The sequence below is a fragment of the Crassostrea angulata genome, chromosome 2, assembly GCF_025612915.1.
Source record: "Crassostrea angulata isolate pt1a10 chromosome 2, ASM2561291v2, whole genome shotgun sequence".
NCBI classification, from domain to species: Eukaryota; Metazoa; Mollusca; class Bivalvia; order Ostreida; family Ostreidae; genus Magallana; species Magallana angulata.
The window spans coordinates 6024040-6038603 of record NC_069112.1 but is presented as its reverse complement, the minus strand read 5'-3'; the positions used below and the strand labels follow the sequence as shown (position 1 = coordinate 6038603).

The 14564-nt window shown below is 32.5% G+C and overlaps 1 pseudogene; it reads left to right on the top strand.

The window, feature by feature from the left end:
* LOC128170594 (uncharacterized) overlaps positions 1-14272 on the top strand; it is a 59243-nt pseudogene extending 44971 nt beyond the window's left edge.
* The last annotated feature ends 292 nt before the right edge of the window (positions 14273-14564 follow it).

Here is a 14564-nt window from a genome sequence, read left to right as displayed (position 1 = left end):
GACAACAAATGTGTAGTTTTTGGAAATCAGGTCTACCAACAATATATGGGATTCCAAGGGGTACTCATTGCGCCCCATTGTTAGCAGGCCTTTTTTGTAATCATGTGAAGCAGAATTTACTCCAAAAAAACTGAATGTGAAAAAAATAAATCACTCACTGTGGCCTTCAACTCAACATCTACATCGACCACGTGTTATCAATTAACTATTGTTACTTCCATATTTACATCGACTCGATATTTCCTAGAGAACATAAGATAAAAGATACCACCGAGTCTGTGTCATCTGTTTCCCTTTCTGCATACTTTACTGGAAAGGGTGGTAACCAAACAATAAAACTTAATGATTTCGATTTTTCTATTGTCAACTTTCCTTACTTATGTAGCAATATACCTACATCACATGCCTATGGAGTTGTTGTTTCTCAATTAATTCGATAAGCAAGGGCATGCTCATTGATGAACAGTTTTTAAGGCAAGGCAAGTTACTGACAACCTACTGTGGTTTCATTAAAATTTAAGGGTATCAATTTTCGTGGATAAAGTGAAAATCACAGTTTCAAGGATATGTAAATTCGTGGCCAACGACCCCATCAATACAAAATGTTAATAGAAATTGCATTTCAATGAACATTTAATTTCGTGGATCAACTTAAAAACGAAATCCACGAAAATTGGTATTCACCGAATATTGATGAAACCACAGAAGTTGATGAAACAGGACTATCAACGTTTTTTTTTGGATTAAAGTCACCTTTTTTTCTATGGTCGATACATCGACCTTGTCAGTAAATACAATCTTTATTTGGGTTGCATTCTGACTGACGTTTTTCATAGTAACTGTGATACCTTAATTAATCACCCAATTACCGATTACGACAAATTGCACACGGTGGGTGTGACCGGTCAGCAGAGGCTGCTCACTCCTCCATGGCACCTAATCCTATTGGTCCATGTTTGCTCTGCTTATGTTTTGTATTTTTCCTCTGGATTTCTGATTTTGAACACTGTTCAATTAACATGAAAATGTTTAATTTCAATATTTGCAAAAGGATCATTTGTGTTTTAAGACTGTTTTTAAGGTTTTTCGAAAAGTCCGAATGGAGATACCTTTGGTGTTTCTATTAGAGTATGTATATATATATATATATATATATATATATATATATATATATATATATATATATATATATATATATATATATATATATATATATATATATATATATATATATGGGTGGGTGTGTGTGTATTGTGCATTGTCTTCGTACTTATTATCTTATTATACCAGCACTTTCTACAGAAAGTTAGGGTATATTGTTATTACCCTATTCTGTCCACCCGTCCGTCTGTCACGTTTTACTTTCTCAAACTGCTCTTACATCTTATTAACTGAATATATAGATATACATTCAATTGAATATATGCTGTCTTATAGATGTGCAGCAAGGTTTAAAAATTTAAATTTCATTCAAGGAGTCAAAGAATAGTAAAAAATTGACATTTATCACTCAAAAAAAAAACTACATCCCAGAACTCCTCTTATGATTTAATGAATATACACATCATATCTTGGGATATGATAGGGGCTGTCGCATAGATGTGCATTAAGGTTTTAAAAATTTTAATTTCATCCAGGTAGTCAAATAATGGCAAAAAATTGACGTTTATCACTCCAAAAAAAAAAACTCCTTACACTGTAAATAAAATGAGGGGTTTTTTTTCTTAACATAAAAAATCATTGCAATGCCATTTATTATACCCGCACTTCTTAAGAAAGATAGGGTATATTGTTGTTACCCTGTTACTTCCGTCCGTCCGTCTGTCCGTCCGTCCGTGTGTCACGTTTTACTTTCTCAAACTGCTCTTACATCTGATAAATCAGCAAACTGAGCTCTTGGAGTTAGATTTGGGGTGTCATGTTGTTTTATAGAAAGGTTTCAAAAATTCTCTGGTAGTTCTGGGGGTCAAATAATTGGAAAAAATGACATTTTTTAACAAAAAAAACCTTCTTCCTCGAACTCCTCCTACATTTTCAACAATAGACAAGTCATCTCTTGGAGTGTGTTTTGGGATGACCTATAGATGCGCAATAAGGTTTCAGAATTTTCAATTTTGTTCTGGGGGTTTGGTGGATAAAAATGACGTGTTTTTTTGTTTGTTTGTTTTTGTTTTTGTTTTACAAAAAACCTGGTTTTAAAAAAGTCAACATTTTTTGCAGAAGCCAGATTGATCTTTTAGAATATAATTGGGGGTGTTATTTTGAAGTGTGATCAAGTCTCAGAAATATTTTTACCACGGGGATCGGAGGGCAACAAAAAATGACGTTTTTGCAAAAAAGGATGATTCCCAGAACTCCCTTTACAACTTTTAAAGTAGCTACATCATCTATTGGAATATGATTGGGGCTGTCCTATAAATCTGGAAAAAGGTTTAAAAAATTTAAATTTTTTTCCAGGGAATCAAATTATAGCAAACAATTGACGTATATAATTCCAAAAAAAAACTACATCCCAGAACTCGTCTAATGATTTAATGAATATACACATCATATCTTGGGATATGATAGGGGTTGTCCTATAGATGTGCAATAAGGTTTTAAAAGTTTAAATTTCATCCAGTGAGTCAAATGATAGCAACAAATTGACGTTAATCACTTCAAAACAAGCTACATCCCAGAACTCCGCTTATGATTTAATGAATAGACACATCATACTGTGGTTTCGCTAATATTGAAGGGTATCAATTTTCGTGGATAAAGTGAAAACCGCAGTTTCAAGGTTAAAGTAAATTTGTGGTCAATGACTATATCAATGACCATATCAATACAAAATATTAGTAGAAGTCGCAGTCCAATCAATATTTAATTGCAAGGATAAACTTAACTACGAAATCAATGAAAATTGGTATTCAACGAATATTGATGAAACAAGAGTATATTGTGATATTATAGAGGCTGTCCTATAGATGTACAGTAAGGTTTTAAAAAATTAAATTCCATCCAGTAAGTCAAATAATAGCAAAACATTGACATCTATACTACTATGTTAAAATACTAGACTCGATATTTTTAGCTTTAATACCGAGAAATCGGAAGACTGCTGTCTTTTGTTTTATATATTTTTAACATCATTGTTACTTGGAGATTACCAATTTGTTTTTATTTTTTCTCAGTCAGGCTTCGCTAATTAAAAATCAAAGAAAATTCCTTTAAAAAGTCCGGAAATCGTCTGAATTTTCGGATTTTACAATCTTGCGCATGAGAATTACTTTCAAGCTAAATTACGTATATATGTTTCAATTTTTGCATGGATAAACTAAACAAGAGGCCCAAGGGCCACATCGCTCACCTGAGGACCAATAGGTATGATAAAATCAGCTTAATGATAATACAAACTATCTGGACAAGTACAATAATACATGTAGATCCTGTATAAATAAAATCCATTTTTCCCTGGATATTCTTATGTTTATAATCATTAGTCCCTTTTCTAACAGGATGATTTTATAGTCATATCATATGTTAAATATTGCAGTTCTCAAAAAGATCCTTAACAATAGTTTATATATGGGATATAAACGTACATCAAACTCTGAACCTTCTCGTGAAAAGAATTGTCCTGGGGCCAAAGTCTTAACAATTATGAAGAATCATCTGGCTGATTAGTTTTTGAGAAGATTTTTAAAGATTTACCCTATATATTCCTTTGATAAACTTTGACCCCCCCCAATTGTGGCCCCACCCTACCCCTGGGGATCATGATTTTCACAACTTTGAATCTACACTACCTGAGAATGCTTTCACACAAGTTTCAGCTTTCCTGGCTAATCAGTTTCTGAAAAGAAGATTTTTAAAGATTTACTCTATATATTCATCTGCTAAACTTTTACCCCCCATTGTGGCCCAACCCTCAGGTGAGCTAAAAAGGTTAAGTTTACAATACAATAAGTTGTTAAAGTTGGTTTCTGAAAGAACAGACTTTGAAAATTTTCTTTTAAAATATTGACAGATTTTTTACTTTTTTAATCTTTAGTTTTTAAGATCTGTGTACAAACATAGAATTGTGAGCAAATCTCTGTATCTTGCTTATAATTCGAAGCTTAACACTCAAATATGGTTAGTAAAAAAAAATTGTAGATTTACTCTGTTTATTCCTATGTAAAACATCGACCTTCCATTGTGGCCCAAACCTACCCCCAGGGGTCATGATTTTCACAAATTTTCACAAATTTGAATCTACACTACCTGAGGATGGTTCCACACAAGTTTCAGCTTTCCTGGCTATTAGTTTCTGAGAAGAAGATTTTTAAAGATTAACTCTATATATTCCTATGTTAAACTTCGATCCCCCATTGTGACCCCATCCTACCCCCGGGGTCATGATTTTCACAACTTTAAATCTACACTACCTGAGGATGCATCCACACAAGTGTCAGCTTTCCTGGCTGATTAGTTTCTGAGAAGAAGATTTTTAAAGATTAACTGTATATATTCCTATGTAAAACTTCGACCCACCATTGTGGCCCCATCCTACCCCGGGGGTCATGATTTTCACAACTTTGAATCTACACTACCCGAGGATGCTTCCACACAAGTGTCAGCTTTCCTGGCCGATTAGTTTCTCAGAAGAAAATTTTTAAAGATTTACTTTATGTATTCATATGTTAAACTTCGATCCCCCATTGTGGCCCCATCCTACCCCCGGGGGTCATCATTTTCACAACTTTGAATCTACACTACCTGAGGATGCTTCCACACAAGTTTTAAATTTCCTGGCTAATTAATTTCTGAGAAGAAGATTTTTAAAGATTTACTCTATACATTCATTTGTTAAACTTTTATCCCCCATTGTGGCCCAACCCTCAGGTGAGCTAAAAAGGTTAAGTTTACAATACAATAAGTTGTTAAAGTTGGTTTCTGGAAGAACAGACTTTGAAAATTTTCTTTTAAAATATTGACAGATTTTTTTACTTTTTTAATCTTTAGTTTTTAAGATCTGTGTACAAACATAAAATTGTGAGCAAATCTCTGTATCTTGCTTATAATTCGAAGCTTAACACTCAAATATGGTTAGTAAAAAAAAAATTGTAAACAATTAAACACAAGAAACATGCACTACATGACTGTATAACAAATAAAGAACACTATTTATTTTATCGAAATGAATCATATATATACATGTATATGCCTACATATTTCCATCAGCGATATCAAACTCTATTTAAACTGAATAAACTCGAGAAAATGCCGAGCATCTCAACAAAACCTATTGCAGTAATCTACCATTACGCAAAAGATAATGCCGAATTACCGATAGAATGAATTGTATTTCAGTACCCCTACATCAGATTTTGCTTAATTTGCGCAGGTAAACAGTTAACTGTTTGATTTACCGAAGTCTCTGTTTGATTTGATACGTAAAAATCACGAAATACAGACGATAGTTTCCAGGTTACGAAGCATAAATAATGAAAACGAAACGAAAATCAGAACAAGCTAATACCAACGTCATGTGTGAAAACTGTCAACGCATTGAAATATTCAGCCTCATTTTACTTTTTTCGATTTACCAAAATCGGCACCAATATATTTTGCATGTTTCAAAATTTCCCTTCATACGCGAACTGTTGCACAACAAGCAAATTCATCATAGTCAGATCGACCCTTTTTCGTATAATGTCATGGCTGCTTTAAACAAAGAACCTCGTTTCAGAAGTATGGAATACGAGTCTTGGTAAAATGGGTATGCAAACCCGGGCCGTGGCAAAATAAAAGCCGGGCAAATCGGCAATCGTCAATTCCCACAGGATGAATCTCTGCCATTCAGTCAACTGAATGATAACTGAATGGTCTGGAAAGGTGACTGAATGGCACACATATGCCATTCAGTCACCTTTCAATTGACTGAATGGCAGAGATTCATCCTGTGTCCAAATACGCAGCAATATTCACAGCGAATACAAATATACAAGTCCATCAAATATCCTGAAATTTTAATGAGATTGGCAGATTAATAACTGCCAATCTTTTGTTTTGCCCAGGCCAAGTCTTGCCTACTCATTTTACCGGATGCCGAACCCGACGCTATTAAACTGATTGAAACACGCCTTTCCTATATTATTACTTTTGTAATAACTCGGATTTGAAACAGAATTACCCCTTAATTTTTGCAATGTATATTTTCCTTCCCGTAAGGATAATTTATGCTAAACTACGTTGAATTTGCCTCGGTGGTTATTGAGAAGAAGATTGTTAAAAATGCACACCCCTCTTTCTACAGTTTCAAGGTTTTCTCCGCTTTGAATACAGATCGGACTTTTATTTCTGCAATTTATAATCGCCCTCCCATAAGGATGCTTTGTGCCAAATTTGGTTGAAATTGGATAAGCGGTTTTAGAGAAGAAGTTCAAAATGTAAAAAGTTTACAGACGGACAAACGGACGGACGGACAGACGGACGACGAACAAAATGTGATCAGAATAGCTCACTTGAGCTTTCAGCTCAGGTGAGCTAAAACAATACATGTAATACAAATACGTGAAAATTTTCATTCAAAATTTGCGATATATTCTGACCATGAAAGAAAATACCGTAACGGGAGATAACTCTAACTCAGTGCGTTTAATATGAACAATGTCGAGAGTTCTGAATGTCACCATGGTGTGCAAATTTGATGCATCTATTTCGTAAATGCCCGACATAATATGCAATGTCAACCTGTGCATGCACGGGTCAAAGTCTAGTTTATCATTAAAAAACTACATCCCAGAACTCCTCTTATGTATTAATGAATAGACACATCATATATTGAGATATGATAGGCGCTGTCCTATAGAATGTGTGGATCTTAAGATTGGGGCGGGGGGTGTCCAGATCACCCCTTCAAAAATCAAACTTCAAATTTCTTTAAATTACATTTTGAAATTGCCAAATATGCCCCCCCCCCCTTCCGGAAACATTTTCTGGATCCGTGCATGAATCCCTCTTTACACTGTAAATAAACTTTTAAATGACTTTTTTTTCTTTAAAACAAAAAAACAAAAACTTGCAATGCCATTTAGTTTTGCTTAAAATAAAAAAAAGACTTAAATTCAGACTTTTCTTAGTTGTCGAATGATCTATCAAAATTAAACTATAATCTGGGGTCTAGAAAGTTTTATAAATTGGTAAAAAATGTTTTTCTTAAAAAAATACAGTACATCTTGCATAATTGACAAATAATCTATTGAAATATGATCAGAAGCCTTTCTACCTGGGGATCAATAACTAATATTCAAATTAAAATTAATGATAATAAATGATGATTCAAATTAAATGTTTATCCTCCACATCCACCCCATCCACCCCCACCCCCACCCCCTTCCAATCAAACCTGGTTCTTATGATTCAGAGTCTTCTTACATGTGTACGTTAGAAATATATAAATCATTTCTTGATTGGTATTTTTCTTTTGATGCACATTAAGATTTTGGAAATTGCCTTTTAATTCTAGAAATAAACAAAATATTCTATGTATTCGGGGCAATAGTAAAGTCTTCAAACAAAACAGGTTGATCATTAGGCTAGGAATTATCCACATGGGTAAAACACTACAAATGAATACGATAAAATACTTTATTATTTCTAGTTTTAGAATGTCAGGGTGTCTTCAACCTAAATACCGTTTAATGCGCAATGACACAAAGAGCAAGATTAAATTATATGGTTTAGGAATGAGGATCTCAAAAGTTATCAATCATCATTTCCTATTTCGGGGGGAGGGGTTAAATACAACACTGGGGTCATGTAATTTACACCATTTGATGCATCATAATGACATTAGAAACAAGAATTATTATATATGGTTTAGTGGTGGGGATCTCTCCATTTTTTTAAGATATTTGGTATTTTCCTGTTTCTGGGGTTCAGAACAATCCCATAGGGTCATGGATTACATTATATTTGATTCATCATAATACATTAAGAAAAAAAACCCTTTCCTTCCTATTATAACTCATATAAATGTGATAATAAATCTCTACACTTACTTACATGTAATACAAAAATTTAATACAAATTGTCACAGGGTCAATATAGGTTCAACTTATGCAGCTAATAATGATGAACTTATTCTTTTGCAAAATGAGCAATCAAAAAAGAACACATGAAAGGTTTAATGGTAAGAACTTGTGCTTAATGGATTGAAGAGGGCAAAAAGCCTACTAAATATTTCCTTGCACATGAAAAACGAAATTATATAAACAAAACAATATCCAAAATTGCCAATGACAGTGGAGTTTTAATCACAAATCAACAAGAAATACTTAATGAAATTAAATACTTTTATCAAACCTTATATAGCAATAAAGATAATGACTTGAATGATGTTGATATAGAAGAAATCATAGATAAAAGCTTGGTAAACATACTTGATAGTAATATGCGTGAAAAACTAGAAGGAAAAATAACCTATTCAGAAGCCTTTGAAGCTCTAAAAAAAATATGAAAAACGATAAATCACCAGGTTCAGATGGCTTTACCGCCGAATTTTTAAAATTTTTCTGGAAAGATATATGCCACTTCTGGTTAATGTCAGCTAATGAAGGCTTTGAAAAGGGACTACTATCAACAACTCAGAAACTAGGAATAATATCTATCTTGCTAAAAAAAAGGTAAATGTAGAGAATATTTAAAAAATTGGAGACCGATATCACTTTTAAATGTGTCTTATAGACTAATATCAGCATGTATCGCAAACAGGCTAAAACAAGTACTAGACTACATTATAAATGAAATTCAAAAGGGTTTTTTAAAGGGCAGGTTTATCGGAGAAAACACCCGTTTTATGATATTATTAATGAAACAAAAATAAGGCAAAATCCTGAAATGATATTACATATTGATTTTAAAAAAGCTTTCGACTCAATATCATGGTCTTTTATGTTCAAAGCACTTAAATTTTTCAATTTTGGTCCAAATATTATTAGATGGGTGAAAACACTTTATACAGATGCAAAGTTATGTGTGATTCAAAATGGAATTTTTTCAGATTTTTTTCAATATTGGGCGCGGATGTCGTCAAGGAGATCCGTTTTCACCATATCTTTTTAATATATGTGTAGAAATCATGGGTATTATGATAAGACAAAATAGACATATCAAAGGAATACACATACAAAGAGATTTCTTTTTGTTTCAATATGCGGATGATACAATTATGTTTTTTGATGGAACAGAGAAAAGTTTAAAATCAGCTTTAGATCTTCTCTTTCAATTTACAAAATATTCAGGGTTAAAACCAAACTTCGGAAAAACCAAGGCCATTTGGATAGGGTCAAAGTTAGGAAACAAGAATATTTTATGCTCTAGTTTTAAAATACAATGGACAAACGAGGATTTCAATGTATTAGGAATGTAATTCAACTCAAGTCTAAATAATATTACAAAAATAAATTTTGATCATAAACTTTCTTTGATAATCAAGGAAATTAATAACTGAAATAAAAGGCAGTTAACTCCCTTAGGAAAGATAACTGTTATAAAGTCAATATTACTACCTAAATTGACACATCTTTTCAGAACGTTGCCTACACCAAGTAAAGAGTGGTTAAAACAACTGGAAAAAACCTTTTTCCAATTCATTTGAAATGGAAAAAATGATAAAATATCAAGAGCATTATTAATTCAGAAGTATACTGATGGGGGGCTCCAAATGGTACATTAAGATTCCTACATCAAATCACTGAAATTGTCTTGGTTCAGGAGAATTTTACAATCAAAAGATAATCTACTGAGTACTCTCTATAGCGTAATTACAAAAAGTACAATATCTAAACTTTTGCAATTAGGATCCGATTATCCAAAAAATCTCTCAAATAGTATCAACAACTTATTTTGGAAAGAAACTTTAATATCATATAGTGATTACATTGACATTGTACATAAATCATGGGATGCACAACACATTCCTGTCTCGTTTAATCCTCAAATCAAAATTGAAAAAAAATCACTGTTTTTTGAAAGTTTATTTAAGAAAGTCTTTATGTATTTGTCTGATTTTTTAATGATCTTGGAGAGTTTATCCAGCTTGATGAATTTGGTGTTAATCTGCCATTTACCACTGTTCTTGGATTTAAAAAAGTCATTTGTCTAATGACAACTATAATGCACATAAGCAATTTCCTCTCCTACCAGCATCTATAAATATTTTACAAAAAAATAACAAAGAAGTGTATAATGTGTTTATTCAAGATATCCATTTTTGTGCTAAACATGAACATAAATGGAAAACTTTCCTTGAGTTAGATGATACATTTAGTTGGAAATCAAAGTATAATGCACTTTTTAATTGTACAAAAGACAGTAAACTATTATGGTTGGAATATAGGATATTCCATAGAATTCTAGGAACAAACAAAAATTTATTTAATTGCAAAATTACATGAAATAACAAATGCAGTCTTTGTACAAAAGAACCTGAGTCAATTGAACATTTGTTTTTTTTATTGTCATAAGAGTAAACAAATATGGGTGCAATTAGAGCATTTTTGTCATTTTATTGTCATTTTGATATAAACTTCTCATTAAGTAAAGTATTATTTGGCTATTCAAGAGAAAGAAAATGATATTGTTAATATTTTGATATTATTAACAAAACAATATATTTTTTACAAATCAAGGAAAAGTTCTGATCTTCATATTAGCGAATTATTGAAATCAATATTGGCATATTATTTGGTAGAGAAAAAGCTGTTTGCAATAAACATGAGATGTGATGAATTTATTACTAGGTCGAAAACTATTGAGAATCTTATTGCCAATATTCATGTTTAATTATTTGTAATCATCTCCATATGCTTACTTGCTATAATGGACATTACACATATACATGTATCTATATATAGCAACATGTAATTTTGACATGCATCATATACTGCAGTAACCCCTTAGTAACCATGGTAAATGTACATTTAGAATGAGTGTGAGAGTGAAAGTTTGTGTTCTGTCTTTTTGGTGTGTTTGTCTTTATATATAGAACTAATAATGAAATGTTTTTCTTTTGTGGAGAAAACTATATTGGTCAAATATATTGGTCAAACCGGAGATACCCTCAGACATCAAATGACCGTCCACCGACAACAAATTCGTGAAACAAAATACCAGTGCACGGCTGTTAGCGGACATCTCAGAAACTGTGCCAAGAACATTTTTCCGAACTTTACAGTGTGTCCTATTTATAAATTTTATAAAGCAACAACCGAAAAAGAGCGTGAAACAAAAGAAAAACATTTCATTTCATTATATAAACCAAAACTGAATGCATTATAATTATGAATGTTTGAATATATTTTATGTTTTTCTTGTACAATTATGGAATATTTGAATATATTTTATGTTTTTCCCGTACTATTATAAAACGCTTATACTATGACGTCATAATGAACTCTGAAAAGCGCAACATATACTTGATGTTATATGACGTCACAGTGATCATTTGAAATGTATGTATCTTATGTATCTATGGTGATTGTTCAAAACTCCTGAAGATTTTAATGAAACTGGTAGAGTTTTGAATCGTCTTTCTGTTATTTTTTATTATATATATATATATATATATATATATATATATATATATATATATATATATATAACATATATATAACATAATATATATATAACAGAAAGAAATATATATATATATATATATATATATATATATATATATATATATATATATATATATATATATATATATATATATATATATATATAGGTTCAACTTAATAGTTTAAGTCTGACAAATGAAAAAAAAACCTTTGCAATTAAAATGAGAGAAACTTTACAAATGCGATAGGATAGGTAATGATGATAAGTTAATCAATTATCAAAAGATGATAATACAGTATGCTGGCAAGGGATTTGGGGGGATGGGGGTCTGAGGTGTATTTTAAGTAATTTTACTATTACGGTGATATAAAGGAATTTTGAAGGGGGGGGGGATATTTTATAAAAAAAAAATAATTTTATTTTATAAAGTGAAATAGATATGATGTATGTACGTATATCGGTATAGTCCACTTTTGCATTTTCCATAGCAATGTTAACATTTGGGTTTATAGCTTCGGTCCCAATTTTCGTTCAGCAATAAGGGACCTCTTGAATGAAAGCTCAATAATGTATCTCTCTCATGTTAAAGCACAGTATGAACATCCGCCTTTCAGTGAACTGAATGTTAACTGAATGGTCTGGAAAGGTAACTGAATGGCATAGCTATGCCATTCAGTAACCTTTCAGTAATCATTCGGTCACTTTTAAGTTCACTGAATGGCAAAGATTCATCCTGTGAAGTTCCCTGGTGTGATGTCGGATTCTTTTTCCCACAAGTGCGCCTGTACTGAAAAAGTCTGAAAATGAAAAGAAAGGAATGTGATTATAACAAACAGTGTTCAAAATCAAAAGTCCAAAGGAAAATACAAAACAGGACAAGAGCAAACACGGAGCTCTAAAAAAAATTAGAAGTGAAAGTAAAAGTAGGGAATTTCCCAGTTTTGGAATGGTATACATCAAACAATTATATTTCTTTTCGTCAAATGATAACTCAAATTTGACACTTGCTTTTAAAATTGCAAGTCCTCTTTTCTGAAATGTATCAAGCCTTCTGAGATAAAATGTAACAATAAATGCTTCTACACTCTGCAAGCTTAGGAACTATTTTGCTTTGAAACACTTCTTAGTTGTCCTAACCATTCTACAAATAGAAGGATAAGCCTATATTTATGTTCAAATTCAAGGTTTTTATAAAAAAGTAAATACACAACATAACTCCTCATGATAAACTTTATATGGTATATGATTATGTTTGTAGATCTGAATCCAACAACTACTGATATAATTGAATCACTGAATGCAATCCAAACCAGAGAGACAGAAATACAACAGCATGAAAACCAGTGTCTACTGAAACTGATGTCTCCCCCTGAGTTACTTCCCTCTCTCACAGTGACAGGTGTTGATGGTTGTTTACACATTTCCTGTGTGACATCAGACCGGGTCTGGGTCAGTGATGATGGTTACAATCTCATGTTGACAGACACAACAGGTGTCCCTCTACATCGTGTGAAGGATTCATGTAGTGGTTATAGATTGGGTAATGGAGGATTACACACAGTGAACAGTGAGAGTGAACTGATTTATATAGATAGAAAATATAACATCAATAAACTGTCAAAGGATATGAAAACAACCACCACATTTATAGAGAGAACAGAGTCTACATGGGAACCACGGTGTGTCTACTGGTCCCCGTCCACTTGGGATCTACTGGTCGGGTTGTATACCGATGATACAGACACAGGCAAGGTAACCCGGTACAACCAGAGTGGACAACTGACACACCAAATACAGCACGACAATACAGGACTGGAACTTTATAATAAACCAAACTATTTAACAGAGAACAACAATGGGGATGTCGTGGTGTCTGACTTCAGTGCTGTAGTGGTGACGGAGCGCAGAGGAAGACTTCGTTTCACCTACACAGGATTTCCATCAGGATCAGAACTAGTGCCATGTGGAATCTGTACCGACCCGCTATCAAACATCCTGGTATGTGATGGTAAAACCAAAACAGTCCATATGTTAGACTGGGATGGTCAGTTCATAACACATCTACTGACAGAATCACAAGAGATGGGTGAACCATGGAGCCTGAGTTATGATGTCAACACTCATCGTCTCTGGGTCGGATCATACATCAACAACAAGGTGTGTGTCTACAGGTATATCACCGGACAGGACGCTCTGACAGGTAAGTCTGAGTCATTATCATTCACATTAATTAGATATAGATAATTAAGACACACAGTCCATGTTAATTTTCAGTCAATGAGATACATGTAAGACATGTTTATCCGTGTGAATGTTAGTCAATATAAACAGCTCATTGTTACAGGGTTAACTCGAATAGAAATTAGTTACATTATTTTATTAACTAGATTACAGTCACGTGCCATTATATTTATTTAAATAGAATAAAAGGTCGTTGTAATTATTTTTTGTGACACATGTATTTGTAATTAGTTATTTTGTTACAAGTAAATTGAATTTGTTTAATTAATGAGATAAATATTAATGCATATGTTAATGTAATCGGTTTTAACTCTTGGTTTATAGATGAAGCTCTAAATTTACATAACATGTATGTATTAATTAACAGCTAATTAATGCCTTGTTGTAGATGAACACAGACCCCGTCCTGATGAGGACGCCATATCCAGTTCAACACCGGCCGTAGAATGGAGATAGCTTGGATATTGAAAGGTTGTAAATATTTCTGTACAAATCTAGTCTGCTCTCAAAACCACAATGTTGTTTGTCACTTTGTTTAACATATGTGGGATGTTGCTGGTATACAGATGTATAACAGTTATTCATACAAGTGAATCAATGTTGATAATGTTGAAAGACTCTTGAACTAACATTTCTTATGTTTCAAGTTAAAGAAATATGTGGCGTGGATTCTCAAAATAAAAAAGAAACTGTTTTGTAGAATTTAGCACAAAACACAACTAGAAAATCCAGCAGCT